This window comes from Hippopotamus amphibius, chromosome 4 (assembly GCF_030028045.1).
Source record: "Hippopotamus amphibius kiboko isolate mHipAmp2 chromosome 4, mHipAmp2.hap2, whole genome shotgun sequence".
NCBI lineage: Eukaryota > Metazoa > Chordata > Mammalia > Artiodactyla > Hippopotamidae > Hippopotamus > Hippopotamus amphibius.
This window is the reverse complement of record NC_080189.1, coordinates 92,000,388-92,022,335: the sequence shown is the minus strand read 5'-3', so window position 1 is coordinate 92,022,335 and position 21,948 is coordinate 92,000,388. Positions and strand designations below refer to the sequence as shown.

Sequence of the window (21,948 nt, the reverse complement as noted above, 5' to 3'; positions counted from 1 at the left end):
ATGCTTTCTTGCTAGTCTTAAATATATATATATTTTAACATATTCATGGGCAGTATTGTTCATTTTGTCATGGGCAACTGACTCTTGCCAATTCTGTTAAAATCAACTAGATTGTGTCAATATGTATTTCACTTAGTCTTATCTTTGGAAGAAAACTCTTGGTGGAAAAAGGAGATCCTATTGTAACAAAGTTAATAAGACTTTATTCAAATATTGAAAACAAGGGTGGGGGGAGTCAAGGGAGGGTGGGGCGGGAGTCGAGGGAGGGAGGGAATACGGGGATATGTGTATAAAAACAGATGATTGAACTTGGTGTACCCCCCCAAAAATAATAAATAAATAAATAAATATGACCAAAAAAAATATTGAAAACATATTCATTTGAGCTATTTTGGTTGCAAAAGCATTTTTTATAATGGGGTTGACCTGACATTGATAAACAGAATGTGCTTTATAGCTTATAAACAAATATTTGCTACTTCAGAATGCCCCTGGCCAAGGAAAACAAAAATGCCAACAGAATGGAGGCTACACACAAAAAAAGAGGCACAAACAATATTTTGTTATGGCCTCAGATTTTCCCTCCATAGCTTTGTTGTGGTAGAAGTACTACTCTGATGATTTTATTAGTATTTCTTTCCACTTAAGGAACCATTTTGTTTTTTAAAAGTATTAATTGCATAGCTAAGAAAATAGTGTTAAGAATAATGTTAAGAAAATAAAGAAAATAAGACTTTTCCCCCAAATGGAAAAAGACAAATGTTATAAAATTTTTTCATGGCAAACTATTTTTCACCCTTTAGGATTTCCCTTTACCTATACCGTATAGCCAGGATACTTCCACTGTAAATCAGGATGAACAAACTGATTCACACTGAGGTCCTGGTGGCTAAGAAGTTTGAACAGTCATTAGTGTCACATGTTTTTTCCAATGTAAACAAAACACACAAGCCTAAACAAGTTATTTGTTTTTCCCGTGGAATTTTATGTGCCCCTGAGCAAGTGGAGTTGACTTTTTATTAATTGCTTGGGAGTGGAGGGTGAAGAATAACATGCTACCTCCTATGGCTTTGGTCAGGATTGTCATAATGCAATGGAACAAATTATTTAAACCTGATAATAATGACTAGATATTCACAAGTAGAATCTCTTTTACAGAGGATAATTTTAACAGCACCTTAAAATTTTTGTGAAACATCATCTTTTAAACAATTGTAATTGCTAAGTAGAGAACATCACCCAGGTGTTCGGTACCGTATACAAGTGATTATATTCAGGGGAGCTTATCAAGGAATATTTTACTGAATGCCGATTTTATAGACCATTTCCCAGTCTGTATCTGCAAGTTATACTTAAGGCAGTCATCAAGATACAAGGTTCACACCTGCTATAAGTGAGACTGTAAACTGGAGAATAAACCAAAGCATGATTGGCCCACTCTCTTGCCAGGTGACTTTGGGCAAGTCACTTAATAACTCGATTCCTCAGTTTCCTCATATGTAAAATAAGATGCTGAGATCCCCAGTTTTTAATTTAAGCAGCTGAACTGGTTCTTCAAATTCTTACATGGAAGACCAGGCAGAGTGACTCTGATTGCAGCAGCAGTGGGAACGTTGAGATCCCAGTGCCTAACTTGGTCTCCCCACACCCACCTAACACCAGCCACATTTAGGAAGCTGGAGGAGAATCTCTGTAGAAACCTATGGATTGCAATTCATTAAAAAGTTGGGACATGAAATGCCGAGGGTCGAATTCTAGTTTTGTTTATATAACATCATGAATCTATCAAAAAATACAACTCAAAGATAAAATCATCTCTTTCGGAAAGATATTGTATCTTCTATATAAACACCACTAATAATTATTCAATATTAATGTCATTTGCAATTCTGACAGAGGAATATGAAATTATTTAAACATTATGATTCTGTTGTTTCTGAGATGGATAGAGGTGTGTATTATTTGCCCCTTTCCAGGTTCTACACCATCACATAGTTGAGAATCTACCTGACCTTTCCCAGAATAATTCTCCTTTATTCAAGCAGCCCCGTGGACTATATGAAAAAATTTCTGCAAGGGGCAAAGAGTCCCAAGAAAGGCCACTGGATGATCCAGGGGGCAACAGGTTCTTCAGTGCTTCCCTCTCTAAACCTGAAAACTCATTACTGTGACTTCCAGGGACCCTGAGCCCAGAGATGTCAAGTCATGGGCAGACCTGGGTACTGCCTAGGCTCTGTCTGCTTTGAACTTAAAACTGAAGTGAGATAGTGCACACAGCCCACTGCTGTTGAGTTTGATAGTTAGACAGTTACTAGTCTAACACTGGTCTGGATGATGTACAAGCAAAGATACAAGTGTTACTCTAATGTTCCTGCATACATGTACTAATATTTTTGCCAGAAACAGATTGAGTTTATCGACTTTTTCAGATTTTCTACTGGCCTATTTACTTTTGTTACCTTGATGTAAGTTTCCATTTTTTTTCCTCTAAGAATAGGCAAGATATTTCACATGGGTATAGTCCTCTTATACCAATGGCTTTGCCTTCCACGGTTTCACTTACTCATAGTCAAAAGTGATCAAGTGAAGGTAACTGAACCTGTAGAAAGCAAAATCTTGGCTAAGGGGGGGACTACTTAGGGTTTGGTGCTCTCTCTGGGTTCAAGCACCCACTGAGGGTCTTAGAAGGTATCCCACACACCGTGAACATGGCAGAACTACTTACTTTCATTCATTTATTATGCTTCAGTGCCTTGTTACCGTGAGTAAGTATTGGTATTATAATTATACTTTAACCTTATGCTTCATGCTACAGAATTACAAATACAAGCTGGCCCTTGAACAGACAGAGGAGTTATAGACCCTGCAGGCAGTGGAAAATCCCCATATAGTTATACAGTCAGCCCTTCTTATCTGTAGTTCTGCATGCATGGATTCAACCAGCTACCCATTGTGGGTCAGCAGTATTGTAGTATTTATTGAAAAAATTCTGCCTAAAAGTGGACCCACAAAGTTCAAACCTGTTTTGTTCAAGGGTCAACTGTAGTTTTATTCACCTAAAGCAAAGGAGGGACCAACAAGTCAAGCAGGATGTGAACTGAATACATAAAAGTTCAGGTTACTCTGCACATTCTATTCATCAGCTTCATAAAAAAGTGTAGTTTGTCCACACTGTTCTCTCACGTGCAGCTATTTAGAGCATATAAAATTTGTGTTTTGCAAACTTGGTTTTCTCAATAATACAGCTTCTTACATAATAAAATTTGTTTTACTTGCTAATTTTAGATTAAATTTTAGTTACTGTTATTTCTTCTTCATAAAAAATAAGACATTGATATCTGTAATAATTTACTGCTTGAAGTACTTAAAAAACAAAAAATAATCACAAGTACAGGAAAGAAAACTTATTTTTGAGACATAAAAGGAAGGAAGAGAAAATAAAGAAATGTTTTAATCTCACAACTTTTTGGAGTCTCTATGGAGATCAGCTGTAATCCTATCAGTGCACAGACCATAAATCCTATTCCTTTTGTAGAATTCATAAGTGTATCTATATGTGGGCCATATCTTTCTTTTTTTCTTCTTGCTGTCAAGTCAACAGAGTGTTCCTAGATGAACTTATGAGCATTATACCTTTCCACTATGCTGGAAACCTGGTGGTAGGAACTGAAACTGAACTATAAGAAATGTCTGCGTAAGAAGATCAGAATAATAGAGAAAGTTTCCAGAGAGTCTGTAATTATTCCCATGTGTGTCTAGAACTGTGTTTCTTGGGAAATTCCACCCAGAAAAGGCATGACCCCAAGGTACAGATTCCTGGGTTGTGAACTATAAAACTTCAAAACAGTTTCAGATTACAAGAGTACATACTTGTACCATAAATGAATGTCAGCACCTGGAGGACATTTTCTAACTCATGAATATCTCATATTTCCTATTCTATCCATAAGCCTTCATTCCACTTTTTCCTTAGAATGGGAAACCAGATCACACACCTCTGTTTTACACTAGACACACACTGTGATTTTTTCGATACACAGTCTTCCTTACCTAAGAAACACAGTATTTGCCCACAAAATCCAATTTTGGAGTTTTGGGGGTGATTAATTAAACAGGTTGAATATGAATGATGAAAATTAACTTCCCAAATTAAGCTCCTTTTCACACTCTTACTCTACACGATATCCAGGTGTGTTTGCAAAGCCAAGATTCTCTAGCCATGAGTAAAGTGCAGATTCACATCAAGTTAATTAAATCAGTCACTTAAATCTGGTTGTGTTTCATTATGTGAAAACAGAAGGTCATTAGACTGGTACTTACTTTATATGCAATTCCAGAATATAAAGCTAGTTAAAAGAATAGTATTCTGGTCAAAGTGGGCAAGAACTGTGGCCCTTTCTCCTTTTAGTCACATCTCATTTGGGCTGAGTCAACCCTACAGAACCCAAGGGCTCTGTGCAAAATGTTTAAATAACTAGATTTGGAGAGCTCCAGCACCTTCTCTTATTGAAGTTACCATAATCCTTTTAATTTGTACTGCATTTCCATCCTATCAGAATATATGGAGGTAAAAATATATAATGGAAAAAAATTTATAGACATCTATAATACAAAACAGTAATATACGTTACTAAATTATGCCTTTCAAATATAACAACTTAAAACTTGTTTTAGTGGCAGTCTTAAAAAATTAAAATAATAATTACATTGAGCTCATTATTACACTAAATGTTCTTCTAGAAACAAGCCAATCTTTTAGAGTACTTTTTGGAGTACTTGATTATAGAGATTACTATAGATTTGAAAATGATTGTCTTAGAATCTTGTCTTGTTTAAATAGGATTATCTGGAGCCATTCTTGATTTTTGAGCCCTATATAGAAATGGTATTATCTCTTTTTTTCCAACCCAACTCTTACTATAAACAGTAAAATACTATAAGATTTGCAATAGTTATGATTCTGGGCTTTGATTTCAAGTAATTTAGGTTCAATTCAGTCTAACAGTTTCTCTGTGGCTCAGTTTTCTCTAAAATGGCTATAAATACATCATATATGGTAACAAATATCAAACAAAACTCAATGAGATAATGAATAAAAGTTCCTATCATAGCATGTTATGTTACTTGGAATGTTATTATGAAACATCATACTGAACAACTGTAACACAATAGTAAAATGTTATTGCAAATTAGCCAAGTATTACTTTTTGAAAATCTAATAAATGTATATAATTTACACAAATAAGAATGATCATTTCCAAAACTCTTAGATTACAGTAAAATCTGATGAGATTCATTTTTCTTATGTATACAGGAATTTAGAATATCATGCAAATGAAAAGGCAGCTTCTAGTTTAGAATAATGCTCCTCAAAACTTTCAGCCATGACTTGGGCGAGTGAATTAAAACACCTTATGGTTAAATCAGAAAATAGTTACAGAATCGATGCCTTCAGGAAGAAAAGGTCCACAAGTATTTTTTTTTTTTTTTGCCAACATTTTCTTAAAAAATAAGCATAGCAACTATAACTCCCAATATAAATTCCAAAATTTTAGTACACTCTGTCCAGTACCTCTCCAATTGTAATTGTTATTCCTCCCAGGTTAACTTCTGATGATTGTGTATTAGATTTATTGTTCCGGTCTCATAAAGATTCTGGTAAATGAAAAAAATTTCTATGTCTTTTATTCTCTCATGAAATTCAGTGGACCCTTGGACTCTACATAACAAAATTTTTTAAAATTACTATTTTGGGTTTTTTTTGAATGAATATTAAAAGCTCTGTTTCTTTTACTAATTTAAAACTACACAGTAAAGGACTAAAAAGTACATGCAAAGATTAAAAAAAATCAATATGTTACTTGACAATTCTAGAAACTGTTTGAAATTTATTCTAGAGAATTTATGCCATTTACAGTTATGTATGAACTCACTTACTATAATTAAACTAAAACTTAATTTCTCCAGAATGATTTGTCCTTTATTTAAACTCGGTATCATCATTCAAGAAAATAATTTGCTGATATTTGTAATAAGCTTCCTAAATATCCAAAAACTTTAATTTTTATTCTATTACCAAATTTTATATAATCTGAAAAAATTTATATAAATCAGAATCATTTGGAATTAATATAATTTATCATTCCCAAAAGCAATTACTTTGTTCATTTTTAAAAAATGCTTAATAAGACTATATCCAAAATATTCACTGCATTTAACCATGTAGATAAAGCCAGGTTCACCAAAAATTTTGCAATTAAGATAGAAGATTAAACAAACTAATGACTCTCTAAAATTAGTTAACAATTGCATATTAGAAAGCATGTTGGCATAAGAGTGGCAAGTCATTTACAAGAACTAATCCTATTATACTGGTTTTTATTTATGTTGATTTCATTCATAAATTAAAAATCATGTATAAATAGCCTAAGTAGAAAATGAAAGTTCTGCAATAATCAATTGGATAGTATGTCATTTTAAATATTAACAGATAAATGTTTACAGATAAACATAAGATTTTAAACATCAAGAAGTGACATGCCACTGACTACTGGACAAGGTTTTAACATTTTTTAAACATAAAAGGTAAGAAGATCAATAACTTGGAAAACAATTCAAACCTAGTTTTTTAAAAAAAGCCTAATGACTTCAACAAAACAGTTCCTGCTTGCTGTTGTGGTTCTATAATTTCTATAACTTCTTAAGGGTGTTTATATAGTAGTGTCATCTCCTATCCCTTGGGAGATAGAAATCTTTTTATTTAAAAAAAAATCATTGTGACTTACCTTTAAAAGGGGTAAGAAGCATTCAATCAAATGCTCCAATATTTGAACAGTCAGTTCTTAGTAGGACCAAATGGTATTCTGCAAAAAACCCTACACTGAAATCCTCCTTATAAAAAGTGTGTGAGTTTAAATATGCTTTAAGAAAAAAAAAAAAAAAAAAAGAGAGAGAGCGAAAGAGACAACGTCAGATCCCAGTGAGTGTTTTGTTGCAAGAGGAATTAAAAAAACAAAAAAAGGAACCCACACACATCCCACTACTGATATGGCTCTTAACGGTCTATTTTTATGTTCTGGTAAGGACTCATTGCCTATATCTGAGATCCTCGGCAGTACATTTTTTTTTTCCTTTGGCCATTTTCCCATGCAAGTAAGTCAGAGGCCAGAGAGACAAAACGAACTAACTTTCTGAGCAGCTGCTGATGTACTCTGTTTTACCGCACAATCCTTATTCCAGATGGTAAACTGGGCTAGAGGGTGGAAGGTGTAGATTGGGAAGAATTACCAGAGTCTAACTTTCCTGCTTGAAACACTCACTTCATGAAGTTAAATAAGATGCACTTTTCTATGCCTCATTATTCTAAAATGTGTTGAGGCTAATAATTTTGAAAACAGAGACGGTCAATCAACAAGGATGACAAACAGATTTTTAAAAAGGAAATAGCAGACTGTTTCAACAGGAAATTTTTCACTATTATTTTCTGTTAGCTTTACAGAAGTTTTACGAGCACAGCAACATCTTTCCACGAAAACAAAAAATTGTTTCTCTTAGATTTCTTCATATAAAAAGACAACTATTAAATATTTAAATAGAATTACTATTTAGAATGACCTTTTAATAAAAAAATATATATACTGAAGTTACATTAAAGGAAAGGCATTTATTTTAAAATCGAATCAAAATAGAAGGCCTTGTACTTTGGGGGAAAACCCGCATATTAAAAACCCATTCTTATAAAGAAATTCTCAGAATCATACAGGGAAAATCAAAATCTTCAGAAGGTTAAATTGTCATCTATCAGACAGACCAGCTGAATAAACGCCTCGAAGTCAGCCTTCAAAGACAACAACCTGACAGTCACAGGCAGAAATACACTTAGTTCATTAGATCACATTTAGACCAGTCCTCATTGGATTGCTTGTGCTGTGCCTTCTGGGCTGGTGCTGGAGCCTCTCATTCGCCAGCTGTGCAGTACAACTGGAAGGGAATCCAGAGCGCTCTTTCTCCTTGAGCATGACTTTCTTTTTCCAGGATGTTTTTACAGATACAGTTATTTAAAAATTAATAGTTATAAAAGTCTTTAGGTATATTAGGATTTTTTTTTCAAATATATGATCACTTAATTAAGATAAAGTAGAAATGGCCTTGTGTAATCTTATTATGACTGATGCTTTTCATTTAAAAAGAATAACTTAAAGAGATTTCAGATAATTTAAAAAGATGATTTCCTTATAATTGTGAACTTTTATCTTTGTTGTATTAATTAAAAGGTAGTATAAAGGCTAATTTAATAATTATTTTGATTAAGAATATCTGCTTTCTTGTATTTAAGCTGCTTTGATACATTTCCTTCTCAGCCTTCATTCTCACAAATACATACACATACGCACACCCTCCAGTGTGACAATTTGGAAACAGCCCCCAACACAGCAGTGCAGATGCTATTTTAAACAGCATATCTTAAATATGTTGAAGAGATAGTTAAAGTACAATGAAAATATGAACACTGTTGGAGAAAGTTATTTTAGAAATAATACATGTCAAATACAGGCCTAAGCTGACACTGAACTTCCTTGGTTCACTGTTTCATCAGTGGCCCCAGGCCACCCAAATGTCTGTCTCTGGAGAGGAAAATGTCACACCCTCCCCTGAGCAGCCCAAAGAATCAAATTTACATTCCCAGAGGCAGCTGCTAAGTGTGCAGCCTCACAGACAAAGTTCCTGAGTAACTTAGCACACAAGACCCAGAAAATGCAGAGCTAAGTAAAATCTGCAACCATGTATTTATATTTTGAGCAAAATATTCACCTTGAACAAGGCAGAAAACTGCTGCACCTATTTCTGAGTAATGCATTTTGGGTTTTCATTTTAAAAAGATTATGTGTGTGCAATATTTTGAAGGGTATGTTTTATATGAGGGTACACCTTGCCTTCTGTCAATCCACTATAGTACTAGACAAATTTAGTGGAATGAAAGATAAAACTGTCAATGTGCTTAATTCAGCTTAGGCACAGTGCTTTGGGAACTACTTTTTTCTGGAAGACCACTTAGAATTCGGAATCAGACAGATATAAGTGACTTCTGATGTTACCACTGCTAGCTGTATTAACTGGGGATTAGGAGTTAACTAATAACATTATTTTCTTAATCAAAAAATGGAGAAAATGAAATATCAGCATCATAAAAAGAATTAACTGAGCTGAGTTGTGTGCAACACTTGACAAAGGCCTGATTATGAGGCAACAAAGTGCTTATCTTCCCACTGGGGCCCTGCCCATTTTCTCCCTTCTCTGCCCTTGTTCCTGGAGATTACATATGTCCAACAGACATACATTTGACTTTTTTTGTGTGTGTCCTTTCTCTGCATTTGCTAGAATGTTGGCTCCATGACTCCAAGAGAACTTGTTTAGTTCACTGCTGAATCCCCAGAGTACGCTTATAGCTGGTAATCAGTTGAATATATGGACACAACCACAATGATATTTTGAAAGCAGTGAGAATGATGAGAAATGAGAAGTTATTATATTGCTAGTTTGTACCACAAATAGGCAGTGCTTTGAGATGAAGGGCATGTACTATGGAAGTGAATGGACCTAAGCTGGAATTGGGAATTCAACCCTTGCTACAGTGTGGGACTTGTTGCTAACTACCTTACCTCTCTTCGTTATAGTGGAAATAACTCCCTCTTCGAATTGTTGTAAAGATGAGAGTGATAATATGAAGGACATAGTGCAGAGCCTGACATATAGTATTTACTGAATAAATAATTGGTATGGTGATCATTGGCTATTAGGCAAATTTTTGTTTTAGGGAACTTATTAAAGTAATGTGGACAAGTAAAAAATATTGAAAATTATAGGAAGGTGTAAAATGAAGTCTCTTTCAACTACTGATTCTGTTCCTCAGAAGTGACCAGAAGTGACCAATGTTAGGTATGTCCCCACCCCCTTGGAATTTTATAAATTTCAAACTTTATATATATATATAAACTTGTAAGTATAAACTTATACTTACAAGTTTATAACATATATGCATATGAATTAAAACATATAATGAATCACACTTTTTGCAACTTGTCTCTTTAATATCAAGTGCCTTGGAGATATTCTCATATCATAGTGTTAACTCTTTTTCCATTATTGAAAAATAGTCCATAATAAATGTAGTATTGTCTTTCAAGTGACTAGTATCATATTTAATGGAACTTTTGATTTTTCTAGTTCTTTGATCTTACAAAAACAACACTAAAAATTCATGTACATATAGGTATTTTTTAAAGGTTTTCTTGTTGTGGATTATTCTTAAAGTCTTTATTGAATTTGCTACTATACTGCTTCTGTTTTATGTTTTATTTTTTTGGCTGTGAGGCATGTGGGATCTTAGCTCCCCAACCAGGGATCAAACCTGCACCCCCTGCATAGGAAGGTGAAGTCTTAACCACTGGACGACCACGGAAGTCCCCATATAGTTTTGTTTGCTGTGCTAGGACACTAGTAAGCAGCAGAAAGTGAAATTTAAAAGTATGTACTTTTTTTGGCAGAGGCAGTTTTACCAAATTTCTGTTCATACATGTACACAGCAATGTGTGAAAATGCCTATCTCCATACATCACACACTGGTTTATACTAAACTTTGTTTTTAACAAGTACTTATTTTATTGGTAAATATTTGATTGAGTGAAGTTTCACCTATTTTCTTAAGCATATTGGCATTTATATTTTTAAATATTTGTAATAATACCTTTTTTCATCTTTTTTCCCCGCTGTGGGTTTGTTTGCTCTTCCTTATTAGCTAGTAAGGAAATAGCTCATCTTCTGACATTTGACAATTTTTTGAAATTTTTTGACTGTTTTAAACTTTATTTTTATTGTATTTTTTAATTACTGACAATTTCAGATTTTATGCCATTAGCTTTCACAGTAATTCCTTTTAAGTATTGTGTCATGCTTTGAAAGGCTTTGTCCAAGAATATGAAAAATAATAAACTTTCTTCTAGCATTTGTATGGTTTCAAAAAATCCTTTAGAACAGTATTTCTAGATGAGCTGATTCATGGAATTTAACACTTGTGAAGTAAAAGAGGAAGAGTAAAGTATGTTGAGTAATTATAAACATTGCAACATATTTGAGAAGCAGACAATGGATGCATAATAAGCGTTCTAGAAGAGGAATCACATGGTCCAAGTTCTGACCACAGCTCTTTTAATAATAATAGGTTTTGTAAACTGGGCAGCACACAGTTATCATACTCCTGACTTCTTTTATTGTCAAAGAGAATAACTACAGAGCCTACCTACAGCTTCAAGCTGAAGATCAAATCATGTGGTAGATTTAAATTTTAAAATGTAAAGATGTATGCAGATTCTATGTAGTAGATAAAAATATTTGTGATCAATTGTTTTCTTTTTACAGTTCAGCAAATGAAATGAATTTTAGTATCATATGCATTACAATTCTAGATTGTATGGGTAAACAAAGACCTATAAATTATGATGATGATACAATAACAGAGTTAACATGTATTGGGGGCTTACTATCTGCCAGTTTTGTAATAAGTGTTTTGCATATGTTCTCTCATTGACCTATTATACCACTTTACTATGTTTTTAGACAACTATTTGAAGTCACACAGTCAGCATGTGCCAAAACAAGGATTAAAACCCAGATTGACTGACTGAAGAATCTATACTCTTTTCTGAAAGAAAAAAATGTATATATAAATGAGTTCTTGATCAATACCTAATTTACATATTCTTTTCAACACATTTGCATAAAATGAATAACAATGATATTAGAAAATGATATCTAAGTACAATAAACAAGGAATGAACAGTGAACATATTCTGTAAGAGGCAGTTAGAATTATTTTGAGATTAACTAATACAGATTTCATTCTAAAGACCTATAACACATACACTGCACACACACACTATAAAGTATCTCAAAACATTACTTGCCAGTGTAAAACCATAGGCAAAATTCATTTTATCACTTTACTCCTTGGGGTAACTAATCATGGAGATTTACACACACACACACATAAACATTTATGCACACGTGTAACACACATGATTGCGTGTGCTATATAAACAAATATCTATTTTTTCAATTGCTACCTTATTCATTTATGGAAGTATTAAACCAATGGTAGGTTCTAACTGCTTTATATGGTGAGGAGGGGCTTCACATGCAGGAATAAAAATGAATATATATGTATGTATGTAATTTAAAAAGAGAATATTAAATACACAAGACATAGCAGTATACAGTAATGCTAGTGAAAGCTTGAGAGATTAAAATGGAGGTTTTTAATATCACCTTTAAAGGAAAATTTCAAAGGACATCATTAAAGATAAAATGCAAAATATCAGAGTCATTAAAGTTTAGACTTAAGCTGTGTCATTTAATGAATCAAAGCACACAATGAAAGTAAACCTACTGCATTAATGATATAAAGTAAACTTCCCCATATGTTTGATAGACGCCGTGGTATAAGCTGTGTATCAAAGACAAAGAGACAACACCTCCATATATGTAAATAGTTCTCATGTGGGCAAGGCCAGATCAATATGTAAATTTCACAGGCCTTCTAAAAACGTTGACGCACCTAATCTTTACTTGAACTGTTTGCAAAGCTGACTTAACTCTCTAAGGAGAGTGGGGGAAAGTCAACGCTTAAACAATACTAAGAAACTTAAGGAAGTGTTAAGATCAGCATAGTGGAAGGGCAATTATGAGGGGTAAAAAACAGAAATCTTCAGGTAAAAGAATAACTAGACCTCAAAGCGTGTTGTTATGAAATAGTAGGAAAAAATCAATAATCAATAACAAAAATAAGCATTTAGTTAAATGCCCAAAAAAAGGTCGAAAAAAATTGTGAGGAATTAATTTGTAATTTCACATGGCCGAAATACAAATTCATCAAATTGAGGGTATAACAAAGTTTTGTTTTGAGAAATGTCATCTACACCATAAACAGTCCTTTTAGTGGGGTGTTAAAAAGGAAATAAATGTGATAATTTTAAGAAGGGTTAGAGAAATCGATTTACACACTTCACACTGGCTGATGGCTTGATCAAAATGATATGCTTTAAAATGCTAAAATGTTTTTTTTATTCTATTTAAACACCAGTAAAAAGGTTGAAAAGCTTGATGAATGTATAAAAACAGAAAAGAAATCAGATGGATGAGACTTAAAGTGATTTTGTTCCATTTAGTAAATAAACAGACATACTAACCACACTCTAGTCTATCTTTTAAACAATTATATTGACATTTATGTCATTTAACAGTCTAAGTTTGGAGATACACAACACTTGGGTGTCAGATTCCTGAAAGAGTTAAACTCACATATGTGCGTGCACAGACAGGCACGCACACCCCACCCCCGCCACACACTTTTCCAGGGACATGGAAGCATACCTAATTAAATTCCTTTTGAAGGCTGAGAAGTAAAATGCTTTCTAAGAAACATGTCATATAACAATAATTTATTTTAGAAATCACCATACAGGAAATAATACATTTCTGATGCCCTTCTTCTCTGATTGAAAATGGAAAAGTTTGATCCTTCTGCCCTGACCCTTTGAAGAAATGTTTGGCACAAACCTTGTATTTGAGTGGCACAGCAGGTTCTGCTAGAAGCTTTAAAGAAATATTAAACAGCCTATCAAACCCTATGGTAAAATTAAATCATTGTCCAGGTTGGTTCTCAGTGGGCTTAAGGGAAGGATTTGCTTGTGGAGAAGCCTGAGTTTTCTGTCTTCCAAGAGACCAAAGGGTTTGGTTTAAAGTGCTACTTCTCAAATGAACTCTTTGGAAGGACTTGAAATATATTCTTAAGATTTCCAAGAATCCATAAGGATTCAAAGTGGGATCATCTTGCTCTAAATGTATTTTTCAGTTTGAACAAAGCCTCATATAGTAGTTTATAAAAACAAAACAAACAAAAACCTTTGTGACACACATACACACACACATATACAGTGTATGGGTGTGTGGGGGTATATATCTAATATATCAAATAAAACTTCTGGAAGCAAATATTTTCCTGGAAATGTTATAAATCATTTAAATTTCTTTCTATATATCTTATTTCCATGACTATATTCTATAAATCATAAACATTAAAATCCAAACAGAATATAAGTGGCAGACTACTGCTCTATAATACTTAAGGTAGATATCAGAAAAGTTCAGAATTCTAAAATATCAAAACCCTGCAACCATCCTGCGTGTTTCTCTCTGCTTGAATGAAAGAAATGACAACTAGTCAGGGGTAGAGTAAAACCTTCCCTTTAGTATCTGCACACTTAAATTCTGAATAATACAAAAGTTCAACTTACATATTAAACTTCTTTTTAGCCCTAACATTTTAGTAGCAGCATTAAAGTTTGCTTCACATTAGGAGGCATTGAAAATGGACTTGATGAGGGAATTTACCTTATGATCGTAGAAAGAAATCTTCTATTCTGAAGTAGGTTTAGGTAATATCAGCCGTGTCTTTATGCAAGTGTCTGTCATCCTCATTGTTGGCCAACAAGTGACCAAAGACTCAAATCACGTATATTCTGACCATCCCCTTTCAGATGTCAGTCTTGTCTTTTGTCCCGAGGTTTTGATTTAAGTAAACGATAGCAGGTCATGAAATCTGAATTGCCATGGAATGTCACCCTTAAGTGATCAACTGGTTCTGCTAGTTTTGCATGGCTTGATTAGTACATCCACCCTCAGAGATTGCTAACACAACTGTTTTTCTGGCTTTCAGGGCTCCGGGCTCTCAGTTGTGGTATTTAGCAAGTGAACTGTTCTACTTTACAGTGCCTCCTGTTCGTAGGTAAATATACAGATGTGAGTCAAGATGCTTATGTTATCCAAGTGCGTTTCAGTGTACTCTGTAGTACTCCTTTTGTTAACGACACAGGGCTTTCCTGTTCAGAGTGAATACGCTGAGATTACCACTGTTTTCCCAATCTGTGTATGCAAGGCTTGCAGCACCATCCTCCATGTAGTCCAAGGACTAAAAGCACTTTCTGGACATGATCCAGGAGTTCTGCAGGCCTGTTTTTCCTCTCATTTTCTACAACACCTCAGGGAAAACTGGATAATCACAATAGGCTAGAGAAATGAGGACTATGGTGAGTAATATTTGGAGGCGAAATAAGCCCATAAAAATTAAAAACCACTAAACATTTCCCATGTTCTAAAGAAGCCTGTCCCCAAATATTTTTCTAATAAGTTTCAGCATAGACTTCTCTCCTCCACAAGCTTCTCAGTTTTCATTTTGCCTTCTCTTCTTCCTTGCTTATCTTGTATTTATCTGTCCTAGTTGATTTTTATTTGACATCTCATCTTTATCTTTCTAATAGTTTTCCAAATTTAAATTTGGTTTTAGCTATGTAAATTTGGAATTGCATCTAAATTAACTTACTGTGATTATACTTACAAAATCACAGCTAATTCCTATAGCAGAAACCATGAATTCATTTGGTCCTTCACTCCTTTTATTGATATGTTCACATTATCCACTTAATGCGTATTTCTGTTTTGAAAGACATCCACCCTCCAATGGTAGTTCAATACACAATCACGGGTTTCCAAATATTACCAAAAAATATTTTAGTTACAACTGAACCTTATTCTGCCACTTATTCTTTTAAGTTCATATTTACCATCCTGTGTAGTAGAAAATATTTAAATTCTTCAAGCTATGAAACTAAAAATAGTAAAGATTAAACTAAATTTGCACTATTTACTAAACTTTCTCTGGCTTATCTGCCTTGTCATTTAGGTTAGGGAAAAAAATACAGTGGTGATTGATTTTCTTTGTAAGCCTTTTCGTGCAAATTAATTACAGGCAAAACCTTTTCTTTCTGTGATAAAACATTCTACCATCGAAAATGTCACCCTTTCAGATAATCTTCATCCAATCTTAGGTGAATGAAATTAAAATTGAAAATAGACAATATCTGTTTGCTGAAAAATTCCAATATGTGCATGTTAAGACATGTTTTAGGGGATTGGCTTCAGTTTTTAAGGATGAAATGTAATGAATAACTATAAATTCAGCCATTTTGATTGACTAAATCATAATCTTTAAGGAATATTTCCACATGCTTAAGAATTTCTCAGAGAAAAGGAAGATAGTAATGTTTCTTCAATAACTTATCCTTAGACCTTTAGTGCCTCCTGTGTAGTGAGATGCAACTTGTGTTCCAGAAGCCATGAGCAGCTGACTGTTTTCAGAGATGCCCCTTAATATTGACGTACAGAAGGGAAAATTCAAAAGCTACTTCAGGGGCTTCCTAGGTGGCACAGTGGTTAAGAATCCGCCTGCCAATGCAGGGGACACGGGTTTGATCCCTGCTCCAGGAGGATCCCACATGCTGCAGAGAAGCTGGGCCCGTGAGCCACAACTAGTGAGCCCATGTGAGGCAACTGCCGAAGCCCACGCACCTAGAGCCTGTGCTCCGCAACAAGAGAAGCCTCGGCAATGAGGAGCCTGCACACCACAATGAAGGGTAGCCCCCACTCACCGCAACTAGAGAAAGCCCATGTGCAGCAACGGAGACCCAATACACACAATAAATTAATTAAAAAAAAAGACTTGGTTAAAAAAAAAGCTACCTCCAAATTTTGATTTATAAAACATTAACATGGTACTAACATGATATTGCCTCTAAAAATGTCCATGTTCTATTTAATATTTTCCTTTATTAAATCCCCATTTAATTGTTATGTTAAAGCATTACAAGAACTTGAGTGTTTTAAGAACCTATGTCTCCTCAGGACTCACAAAAGCTAAGCTCCTTTGTTCAATATGGGTGGGAATTCATCTTTCCACTGTCATCTCTCCCCGTCCTCATAATTTATGGGTAAGGATATTTAAAAGTAAGGAAACATGTACTCATGCTGCCAGGAACCATCTTAGAACTTCAGGGAAGGAAACCAGGGGTAAAGCCAACACCCAAATGAAGGGAAGAGCAAAGGAAGTTCAGAAGAGCCAGCAGTTTGATTCAGCCGTACCTGAAGGGCGCTGACTCTGAAGTTTTCAATAGGTGGGCCCCCCAGATTGCTGTATTGATTCAGCTAATCTGAGATGAAAGCACTCAAAACTGATACCCTGAGATTCTATGTAAAATATGAACTGTAGATCACATACATTTTAAACAACTAAACAGCTAACCAAATTTCTCGCTTATTAAGTATGGTCAAGAAATATGATTTCATCAGTAGGTGCCTAAAAAAAGTAAAGAAAGAAAAAAAATCCCCGCAGCATGGTTTTCTATACTACATGCAACAGAGATCTTAATATTAAGCACATACGAAATACCGTGGCAGTATATTGGATTCATCTCTACATCTTCAGAATACTTTACTGTGCCTACTTGTACAAAGTGTCATAATAAAGCTTAATTCATTATTTATTTGTTCACTTGTGAATTGCAAGGGAGTAGGTCACAATGAAACTCCCTATAATGTATTCACTGGGGACTGTGTTGGGTAATAGGCCAGATTCAAAAATAGTGCCTGACACAAAATTGGTGCTCAAATGTTCATTGAATAGTTGCTGAAAAACCTATACTACAAGTATCACAACATACATTAAAGAGACATGGGTATGTTAAATACTTTGGTAAAAAGCATATTTACTTTTCCAGGTTATCCAACAACAAATTTAAAAGGACTAGTTATTTTCTAGATGTGCATCTTTTACATTTAGTAGATACCAGGCATGTAATGGAATAAAGGACAGATGTAGTTCTCCTTTAAACAAAAATCTGAGTGTATTAAACAGCCTGACTCTTCCACACTGGAAAATATTCTTAAGGGCTTACTTCTTTTGTTCCACAGATATTTATTGAGTAACTGTAATACAAGAACAAATGACATGTGACTACACAATAAGCTTTTTCCAAAACATTTTAAATGATCAAATGTACCAATTGTGCTTTTGTCTCCATTACCAGGAATAGACATGTTGATTAAATTGAAGATTTTGTAAAATTGTGAAAGTACTTCAATCACACACCAAAAACCATGATTAAATATTAAATGTAGGGATTTCCCTGATGGTGCAGTGGTTAAGAATCCGCCTGCCAATGCAGGGGACACGGGTTCGAGCCCTGGTCTGGAAAGATTTCACATGCAACTAAGCCCATGCGCCATAACTACTGAGCCCACATGCCACAACTACTGAAGCCCATGTGCCTAAAGCCCGTGCTTCGCAACAGGAGAAGCCACCTCAATGAGAAGCCAGTGCACTGCAGTGAAGAGCAGGCCCCACTCACCACAACTAGAGAAAAGCCCGCGCACAGCAATGAAAACCCAACGCAGCCAAAAATTAATTAATTAATGTAAAAAAATATTAAATATGGATCATTCCCTGTGTTGGTTTTTTTTTATTTTGCCTATTCCAAATTCTTTTTAAGTCTCCTGAATATTTTACTCTGCCATCTAATTTTACATGCCAATCTACTATCTCTTTATAAACTAACATGTGTGATCCCTTGCTAATAGTTTGATTCCTTTGGGTTGTTTAGTGGGTTTGTACTGCACTGCTCACTTATTTTGTTAAAAAACAGCAGGCTTTTATCTGACTACAAAATGTACCACTATAGAGGTTGCCAGTGTAGCCTAGTCATTGGAGCCTTAAATAAGGACCCCTGGGAACTGGCTTTTCTGTTCTGATGGCAATTAATTCAAAGAAAACAACTCAAGTTTTGTCTTCATATTTGTTTCCATCTGTGAGTTGAGATATATTATCAGCAACATGGGCACTGCTCAACTGAACTGACATACTAGAGGAGTCAAAAATTTGATCAGTTGCAGAATTCTGTAGAAATCAAATATAAAGAAAAATTCAAAATATAACCAAATGCATCCCTGTCACATAAAAACCTGAGTCACACTGATTCTTTTATTCTCAAGAGAACCTGTAATACGATAAACTCTTAAATATCAAAACAAAATGCATAAATGCCAAAACCCATGGGCAAAGGACAGTAACTAGAACTCTGTAGCAGTCTAGTCTCTGGAGAGGCTGCCAGCTCTACCTGTGCTATTGGCTGTGATAAACATGAGAGTTGGAATCAATAGTGAGATAAGATAAAAACAACACCTACATATGAAGAGGTACAGAGATTACAGTTTATATACAGCATGAGTATGTAAAACTAATAAACAGAAAGTATTACTAAAAGCTAAAAACATGCCTTAAATTAGAAAGGGCAAAAGAGTTGAAAATGTACTGCAAGGAAAAAATATTTAGATTGAAGATGCAAGTACATTCCCTAACATCTTTTCTGTTATTGCAAAAATGTACTTTCAAATAAATTAATTTTCTAATGCATTTGTGTATACAAATTACATGGCATATTACTTAAGATTTTAAACAGAAATAATATGGTAAATAATTTTTTGAAATGTATTATATTTATATGTGAAAAGGGGGTTAATAATGTAAAATAAAAATATCACTAAAATGTACTACATATGCGTGTATGGATACATTTATGGATTTGTATAGATTAATAGAAGTCAAATTTATAGAGCCTTTTTTATTAACACATAGATTATATATTGTACTAGTCTAACTTTCCCATGGTTCTAATTTAGTGCAAATCTTATATGTATATAGGCAAGTTCAGGCAATGGAGTAATAACCAGCTGACATAACAAATTTGAAATAACTAAAATTACATAGTGAACTTAAGCTTAATTTTCATGTAGTTGCTGTCTATTATAAACTAGAAATTATTCTCTTCAAAATCTGGTAAATTGCAGTATTATTTAATTTGTGCGAATAATAAAAACACTTATGTGATAGAAGAGCTGACCTGAATATTTTTACTAGCTGAATACAGAGATTTGGCAAAGTGCCAGCTGAGTTAGTTTTCCACTCACTGATAAATTGGGTTGCTGTAGCAAGCCCATAGTCACTGAGTTTCTAAGCAACCTAAGACTCCACAGACTTCAGATACTTTGGAGTCCACTGATCTTTCATCATCCTTAAGGGAAAAAGTATGAGGACCTGTGGTACCAAACTCAGTGGAAGGTTTCCCGATTACCCAGTAGAGCAGTAACCCCTCTACAACATCCCCTATATTGACAGATTTAATTTATTAAATAATGATATTTATACTGGGGAATTAATTGATCACTCAAAGTGCTAAGTGGATGAAATTAGGTACAGAAAATGGTCAGTGCCTCGTATATGATGGGCAGACAAATATTTGTCGAATGAATAAACAAGATTCACTGCATAATCCAACCCCAAAGTCATTTACAAAATGCTGACATTCATGAAGTCCTTGCCTTTTTGTATAAAAAGTATATCTGTTTAGTAGCATTACTATACAGCATGTCACTTCAATTTTTTGTTTCCTAATTATTTACATTAAGGTAACGTACATAATTGTAAGTCAGTAATTGTTTGTGACTTTGAATTGAAATATTTGATTATGGGTTGTCTGGGAATACTTAAATAACAATATTAACTACAAAAGGTCAAATAGAATTGTATAGGTCTGAGGTACAAGCAAGGTTATGAATTATTCCTTGAATGAGCTTGTATTAACACTTCCTGTCCTTGTCTATGTTAAACACTTTCTTTAGTCTGCTGTCTTCACACAATCCCCACTGAGGCAAACCATTGCCTCCAATTTTAATTCACAGTTTCCAACTGTTTAAGATAATCACAGTGAAATGAAGTTAAGTTATACAAATGTTGTTTGTTCCTACAGAAAACTGCATCACAAATATGGGTTGAAATAAAATGTTATTAATAAAAATGGTTATAGGTGACCAATAAAATGATTATGTCTGGAATCTGTAAATTTTTACCTAATTCTTATACCTGGTTTTCTCTGCCTCCCATTATCATTCTATGTAGCTAGTTCTTGCCATGAGATACCTCATAGGAATGATTTACAAATGGAAAATTGGCTTTAATGTAATGGCTAATTTTTTAATGTTACTTCCTATATCCTGTTAACTGCTGCATCAAAGATTCAGTAGCCCAAGTCAGGTATACAAGATGATGACTGAGTTTCCCTAACCTGAGGGTAAAATAAAACTGCAAAGTCACCTCTCTAGCAAGTCATAGTGACACCTTGTTAACTAGATCCATTCCAGGAATGCCCCAGTAGAAATTGCCTGTGACCTCTACTGGTTACTGTTGACTGTAAGAGATGGGGAAGGATAGATTCTTCTTTCTCCAAGACTGGGAAGATTACCACTCTGCCTAACAAACTTAGTATAAGAGAGTCCAAAACATATATGATAATATTCATTATAATTGCCTCTTCAGGTAAAAGTGGCCATCTACAATTTAACAGTCTTCCTGGGCATATATTTTCTTAAGAATAAAAGGTAGCTGCACATGAATTTCCCCTTTTAATATGTTGCTCTATTAAGGTATTCCTCCAGTGTTGCATGTATGCAAGCATAGGCATGTTGGAGGGTTTGGACAATTTCAAATATTTTTGAATGTCCTCTTATCACTTAGTATTGTAGTTATTACTGACAAGATCATAGTAAAATTACAATACTTGACCAACTCCTTCCATTTTCTTTTCGACACAATTTCTTATCTAAAAGCTTGGGATAGGGTGTGTGAATGTCTATACTATCTCATATAATCTATTCCTCAAGAGAAGAGAAAAATGCACGTATAGCTTAAACTGGACAAGAACAAAGCAGAACTCAGATCAAAGTAAGAGATTTTAGCAGCCACCACCTCTTAAATCCTACGCTATTAGGCTAGATAACTTCACAGTGATTATATAGGTGTAATTACCAGTTAGAAGTCCGATGAAAAAGTGCAAGGCCACCAATGTCAACGCACTTTCAGAATGCTGGTTGGAGGACAACGGAATTAACACTGATGACTCTGGTTGTGTTTGCCTCAAGTGCTGGGTCAAGTCACTGCTGTACATCAGTCAG

At 34.3% G+C, this 21,948-nt stretch overlaps 1 protein-coding gene across 2 annotated transcripts in view; it reads right to left on the bottom strand.

The window, feature by feature from the left end:
• Positions 1-21,948, bottom strand: part of LOC130851144 (platelet glycoprotein 4) — a 77,394-nt gene that overhangs the window by 31,338 nt on the left and 24,108 nt on the right. The window contains exon 1 of one of the 2 annotated variants that reach the window (XM_057731034.1): positions 14,446-14,642. The exons of the other annotated variant lie outside the window; for it this stretch is intronic. The gene's annotated coding sequence lies outside the window, so the exon portion shown is untranslated. Of the gene's footprint in view, positions 1-14,445; positions 14,643-21,948 lie in introns of those variants that run through there. 2 annotated transcript variants of the gene reach the window in all.